This window comes from Adiantum capillus-veneris, chromosome 22, assembly GCF_014529385.1.
Source record: "Adiantum capillus-veneris isolate H3 chromosome 22, ASM1452938v2, whole genome shotgun sequence".
In the NCBI taxonomy this organism is placed as follows: domain Eukaryota; kingdom Viridiplantae; phylum Streptophyta; class Polypodiopsida; order Polypodiales; family Pteridaceae; genus Adiantum; species Adiantum capillus-veneris.
In genome coordinates, this window is record NC_140952.1 from 70,478,711 (window position 1) to 70,485,854 (window position 7,144).

Consider the following 7,144-nt stretch of genomic DNA (forward strand, 5'->3'; position numbering starts at 1 on the left):
AACATTTATAGAGATGATCTTTCCACCCAAAAAAAAAACTATCCCTCTAGATTACCATAGAAGAACCCCAAACAAGAGTTGTTCCTGGTACATAAAGCGTTCATTCATCTAGAGATAAGCCACTAACTATATTTGAGGAAATTTCTATCGTAAAGTAGGAAGCTGACGTAATTTTCACAAAATCATTATTGTGCTTGTTGTTGCAAACAAGGCCTCTTGGCGGCACACATCCGTTGAGAGTTGCGAGAAGTTTGAATGTGGGTGCGCATGTGCAACCTTGCCCCGGGATACAGAGCCCATATGACCCACAATCGTTTAGAAGAGCACAAGCCTCTTCAATCACTTGCATTTGAAAAACCCATTGTGAGCTAGAATTGTCATTTTGAAATAGCCTCATGTTCCCATCTAAGCCAAGAAGAAATCTCTACAATATGAAGGCCCCCCCACCACCACCGTTGTTGGTATTCCCTGTGCTTCCCAAGATGTTACCATCTATGTCAAATATGGATATGCTAGCATTAGCAATCTCTGCATAAGCAAGCTCTATGTTGTTGCTTGATGTCCTTAGCTCCCAGTAAGGCTAAGAACTCTCATAATTAATGAGTGACAAGCTTGTGCCTCCCTATAGAGGGAAACCCATTCCTTGCAGAATTCAACAATCTTTTCCCGATAGGCAGCTTTTGAGTGGAGAGTAGGGTATCTGAGGGGTGATCAAAGGATTGCCAAACAACATCATTTGAGGAGTCGAGCAAGACAAAGTTGCCATTATTTCTGAGTTCCATGGTTTGAACATGTTCTATAGTGGTGGAGGTGTGCCGGACAAGAAAATCGGAGCCATTTGGGCCACCGACAGAGATGACGAGATGTGGAGATGCCGCCAAGGTTATCGTACTGGTCGGGGTTGTCTCTGTAGGTATACTAGACAAGGGTAGAGCTTACCAAGTGGATGATCCCGAGGCTATGGGCGTTTGATTAGCCGGGCAGGTTTCAAAATTTAAGCTAGAAGGTAGCATTTGGGGAGACGAGGATGTTGATGAGGGAAGTCTATAGCCAGTAGTCAGAGCTTGCAATTGTGAAGTTGGAGTTGATGACCTGGGCACTGGATGTGAGGTTGGAAGCAGCATCGCCCACCACGGCATAAGATATTATCCCATGAGGCATTGAATGTGCAGCATGCGATGTCACAAAAAACAAGCCACGCCTCTTGTAGCTGTGTGTAGCATACGCCGTGAAAGATGCTGCACATGAGCATACCAGCACGCGAAAAAGATCACCTCACCCTCCTTCATAAAAGCAGCACCTGCCTTCACCGACATGTTGCAGAGGAAGCATGCCTGCGTCGGCCTGGCCCAAAAGGGACTTGAAATTAGAAAAACCCTAAGTTTAATGCCTCTACATACACGTGGCACTCATCCTCACCATGCAAATCGACAGCTCCAAATTTGCACGCTTTCTCCACCAGCCCCCTATGGCCTTTGCAGGCCAAAAACAAGTCAGTCGATTGGCATAGGGTAAACGCACCATATTAAGGACACCAAGAATAAAATCCAGAGATCTTGTTGTGCGATTCAAATTTTGGAGCGCAGGATGATGCAATCGAGAGCTGATTTGAAGCGCTATTAGCAGCAATTCTCGTTAGTGGTCGCGGTGCACCCATTGCATAGCTATGGCAGCTTTTCAAAAATGTTGTGTAAAAGTTTTGTAGACTAATAGGCAGGGACGAACTTGAGCCAAAAGAAGTTCAGCTGCACATGAGGGCTAAACCATGGCGCTCTCTAATCAGCTAAAGGTACATCAGCCTAACCGTTCCACTACTCAAACAACGATGCTCGTTAGCTGGAACTTTACTATACTAGATGTTTAGCCCTCTTTAGGGGCATGTCCACTTATGGGGCCCATGCTCAGGACTTTTTATGAAATGGAATTGGAGCCAATCGATTGAAATGGAGCCCATGCTCTTAAATGAAAGAACTTTTTTTTATGAAATCGATTGGCATGCTCTTAAATGAAAGGACGAAAAGATTGTGTGTGACCCAATTTTCAAGGGTCCTCTTTAAAGAAAGAGGTACACAAATGTCAACATCTTTTACAAAAACCGAAAAAAAAAAAAACAAGGAGATTGTACATGTGTCCTCCATCCGATCTACTTGCATCCACGGTCCACAATTTGCACCAAAAATCCACCCATCCCACTATGGCCTTCTGCAGGCCAAAAATAAATGAACACATCCTTCACCTCCTACATTCGCTAGTGGGCTTGCCAGGTGCTCCACGCTCTTTGTCCCTAGTCTGTCACCTGCATCGCTACCTTTGTGTCACCTCAACCTTTTGCCCTGGCTCGCCTCCATGCCAACACATTGCAAGATTCCACTTTAAAAAAATATTCTCAAATCCTGGGCACATGCTTGCAATACACTACATTATCTAAGCATAGAGTGAGTTAGTTCCCACACCTAGCGATATACAAGTTGTTTGAAGATAACTTGGTTTTCAACCTCCAAAAAGGCAAAGTACAATAAATGATGTGTGTGTGTGTGTATAGATGTGCATGATCTTTCTTATGAGTAGGCTACTGTAATGAGTAACATTATCTTAATACTCACATAGATAGCTTTTTAAAGAAACCATGCTTTTAATATTCACATAGATGACTTTATGAAGAAACCACGATCTTAATATTGACATAGAGCACCAAATAACCACAAGCTTCAAAAATGGAAGGGAGGTAGAAGAAATGATATTCACATTTGTAAGGTTCTTAGGTCAAGATTGCAAAATGTTTCACCAAACGTTGCTCTTTCTCTATAGTGTTACTCTTTTTGCATATACACAGACAACAAAAAAAGAAGGTCACGGTCGAATCTAAATAACTATCTCATTGCATCTATTGATTACTAGTCGCATTTATGCATGTTCTGTACTACAAGTGAATAGACAAACCGCACACGCGATCATCATGACGAGTGGGTAGGCGGAGGGGCTACTATTTTCATGGAACGATGGACACTACTTTCCATTATCAAGGGGACTCTTAGTGTGAGGAGTTGTGTTTGGCTTTCAGTGTTGAAAGAGAGAAATTTAGAAGGCCTCAAAAGAAGCTTAAACTTACGTTTTTAATGATCTAGGTCAATGTTTAATATTTTTTGCATGTTGCTTAGCTTGTATGCTTTTCATTACAAAATGAACATATTAATCAAATGTGAGATCAATAAAGTATTTATATAACAAATTATTATTCGAATTGAATAACTCAAACCATATAGCTTGTCAAGATTTTCCACTTGCATCACCCCATAGCAACTATGTCCTTGCTCCTTTCAAGTATGATTCTTCACAATCATGAGTTCCATCTTTGTGTCTCTTCTTGCATGAAAATGTGAGCAACATAGATCTAAAGGCAAGGCACTGGCCATAGAAGAACTAGAAGATTTTCACATATAATATGCAACATTACATTAATGTAGGGGCCTTAAACTCTCAAATGCTAGCCTTCTCAACTTCCCATTTTTCCATTTTTGAGAGAAGAGCAAACTAAACTGGAGGAATTCGATAGAAACACTCGTATATTCTCATGCCTAAAATCCCAAAATCTACTTAATATTAGGTGTACATGTATCCATAAGCATTGATAAGTTACCTATTCTTATAGGTTTTTTACTCGTGGCCTAGGTCGTACACATAATCTACATCTACATCCATCTAGCTTAAATCACACCACTTACTCTTAGATTTATATTGGATAGTTTTACTTCTTAATTTTCATTGTAGGAGCACTAGATTATCTTCTAGTTGGCCTTTTGATATAGGGTGCGATTGTCCACTAGAGGCCCCAATATAAGGGTCACTTCTCCCTTTGTAATTTGGTTACACATTAGTAGAGAAAGTCTACTTTAATTGGCCATGTACCCTTTTCCCAGTTTATAGGAGTAATAATCTTGTGTAAGGTGATAATACTTAATTATGGCATGACTACACAATGATTCTTGTCATGCTATCCTAGCTAGAGTAGCTACATGAACCATAATTGGTATCAAAGCAGGAGAATCGAGCATCCAATTGACATAATTGATCAATCAAAGGTGCATTTCTTACACTTAATCTATGGTGCTACTTCATTTGTTGTAGACATGAAGTCAAGAGGGAGTGATCGAGCTCTACACCAAATTTGAGAGTAAAGGAACAACCACTAAAGCTTCAATACACCATCCAATATAAAGAAAATGGGTAATTTATTGTCTTTTGCCACTAATCTTGAGTAATTAGAACTTGGTGACCCTACTTAGGCTGTAAGTTGCAAGCCTTGCTAGTGTAATCAAGGTACATCAATGTGCAATTACCTATGGGTGAGTATTATTTCAACTTCAAATCAAGGAGAAAATCAAGGTAACACTCTTCAAATATCATAGGCACGAGAAATCGGCACAACTAAATAACGTGCAAGGCATCGTGTAGAGTAGATGACCGAGCAAGGGCCATACAGTTGGCAATTTTTATGATTATGTGATTTTTCTCACTTCATATATGATTTCATATTGCAGGTCTCCAAAATGTTTCCAAAGTAAATTTTGTTGGGGATAAATTCTAGTAGGCTAACCGCTCACTAACCCTAATCTCATTCGTTCTTATTGATAATATAGAGCAATAAGGAGCTCACACATAGTGTAAGAAGAAGCTCCGCCAAAACCTCTCTCTCTCTCTCTCTCTCTCTCTCTCTCTCTCTCTCTCTCTCTCTCTCTCTCTTAGCCCTTGCATCCCTTCCATATTGTGCACTCATCAACAACTGGTATCAGAGCCGGAGTGAAGGCCTTGCATCATTACAACGCTCACGGCGAAGAATGTGATGAAGCTGCAAAATTTCCAACACTTGTTTGTAGCAAAGATTTGATTGAGCCAAAAGGCATTTTTCAGCTTAGTTTTCAGTATAGTTAGCAAAAACATTGTGGTCTACAACTTTCTAGTAGAAAGTCTTTCCAGATTCTACATCGATTTTGTTGTACGTTTGACAAACCGCCTGCAGGTCAAGGGTAGACAACTGTATATTTTTATAGATCTATTTTGAACTATAAAACAACTCTTTTCATTCCCATTTCCCATGTGCCTGACCATTTTTTTGTGATCTACAACTTTGCAAAATGTAGTTTCTACAAATTCTTTACCGTTTGAGAGATATTGGCTAACCGGCTGTAGGGTGCTTTCAAAGTTGCAAATGATTTTGTGAAGAGTTGTGGAAGTGGGATGCTTATTGCATACTTCATTTGTTCAATGCATGGCTGATTTGCTCAGGGATTTTCCGTATACATAACAAAAATTTATGTGTGGTTTGTGAAGGAAACAAATGCATTCGAATTATGTTTATTGAACAAATTTATGGTTGATAGTGCATCTTGCAGTTTTGTGTTTGGTTACGTGCATTGTTGATACTTTGATGCACGATCTTGTGGATACTAGCTATGTACACATTTGTGAAGCCATTTTTTACTAGTATGGCAGTCTCAGCCATTTTTGAGACTTGGTTCGGAAGATTGGCATTTTTTATGACTTGACTATAGTCGTGTCGTTGCTTAGCCTTTTGTGAGGGTTGTGCGTGAGGTTTTTTGAAGCCAAACATTGGGGGCCGAGTTATCAACGCAAGGTGGATTAGGTTGCTTGAGTTCAGGACATGTATGCTAGTGGACATAGGCGCTCAACACATGGGTTCATGATGTGTATGCATTGAGAGATGCGGTGGTTCTTGAATCTTCTTATTGAGATACTAGCAAACACTGCTTATTCTGGTGATTTATGACATTTGGGATTTCAGATTTTGTTCCTCGTATAAGAAAAAATATGCCAAAATTTTATTGTGAATTTCATGGCTGTGATTAATTGAACATCTCTTTATCTTACCATTCATTCTCTTCGCTTCTATTGGGTTTGTTGGTTGAGATTATAATTGAAACTCTATTAAAAAAAAATCCAGGATTATTCTTGTTGTTTAGTGGCATTATGGCTTCTTCTTCATTGGATAGTGCTTTGTTTAACATTGAATCAATGAGCAAAAGATGCATAAGAAACCTAGACATGTTGTTAAGATTTGACGTGTGGGGATTCAAGAGGATGGGACAATGCAAAATAGAGTACGTAATGTACTTGCACAACAACCACAACATGTGGAAAACCCTGTTGTGTTAGAAGAAAGAGTAGAACAACCTAATGTGCTTGAGTTAAGGAGATCTACTCGGGTTTCTCGTCCTCCTGAATGGTTTGTTCCATCTCTTGACTATGTGATGTTGACAGATTGTGGTGAGCCTTCATGCTATCAGGAACCTATGTCTGCAGATGATAAGCTTAAGTTGCAATTGGCCATGCAATTTGAGATCAATTCTTTGAAAAGAAATGATGCTTGGGACTTGGTACCTCTGAAAGAGGGCATGAATGCTCTTCCTTGCAAACGGGTCTACAAAATGAAGATTCCTTTCATTGATGATAAGCCAAAGTACAAAGGCTAGACTTGTTTCCAAGGGTTTTAAGCAACATAAGGGTATTGATTTTAATGAAATCTTTTCACCAATTGTGAAGATGACAACCCTTTGCTTAGTGCTTGCATTGATAGCCATTGAAGCTATGGAACTTGTTCAAATGGATATCAAAATGGCATTCTTGCATGGGGATCTTCATGAAGACGTTTATATGCAACAACACAAGGGTTTGTTATTGAAGGCACTTTTTTTTTTTGGCAAACTTAGAAAGGCTCTCTATGGAACAAACAAGGGTCTCATCAATGGTATCATAAGTTTGCTTCTTTTATGTTGTCTCACGCTTTTAGAAGGAGTGACGAAGATCATTGCCTCTATGATATGAAGGATTTAGGAGAAGTCGATGACTTTTTTTGGTATGAGGATTGTCAGAGATAGGAGCAAGAAAATGTTTTACCTATCTCAGACTGAGTATATTTCCAAGGTACTTCAACGTTTAAATATAGAGCGGGGGAAGGTATCCAATAGCCCGTTACCTTCATATATAAAACTTAGCCAAATTGATTGTCCTAAATCAGAGGAGGAAAAGGTTGAAATGTCCAAGGTTCCATATGCATCCGTTGTTGTAACTTGATGTATGCCATGATTGCTACACATCCAAACATTGTATTTGCAGTGGGAGTAGTTAG

At 39.6% G+C, this 7,144-nt stretch overlaps 1 pseudogene; it reads right to left on the bottom strand.

Annotated features, from left to right (window-relative positions):
* Positions 1-38: 38 nt before the first annotated feature.
* On the bottom strand, positions 39-1,316 carry LOC147429557 (G-type lectin S-receptor-like serine/threonine-protein kinase At5g35370; annotated as a pseudogene).
* Between the last annotated feature and the right edge of the window lie 5,828 nt (positions 1,317-7,144).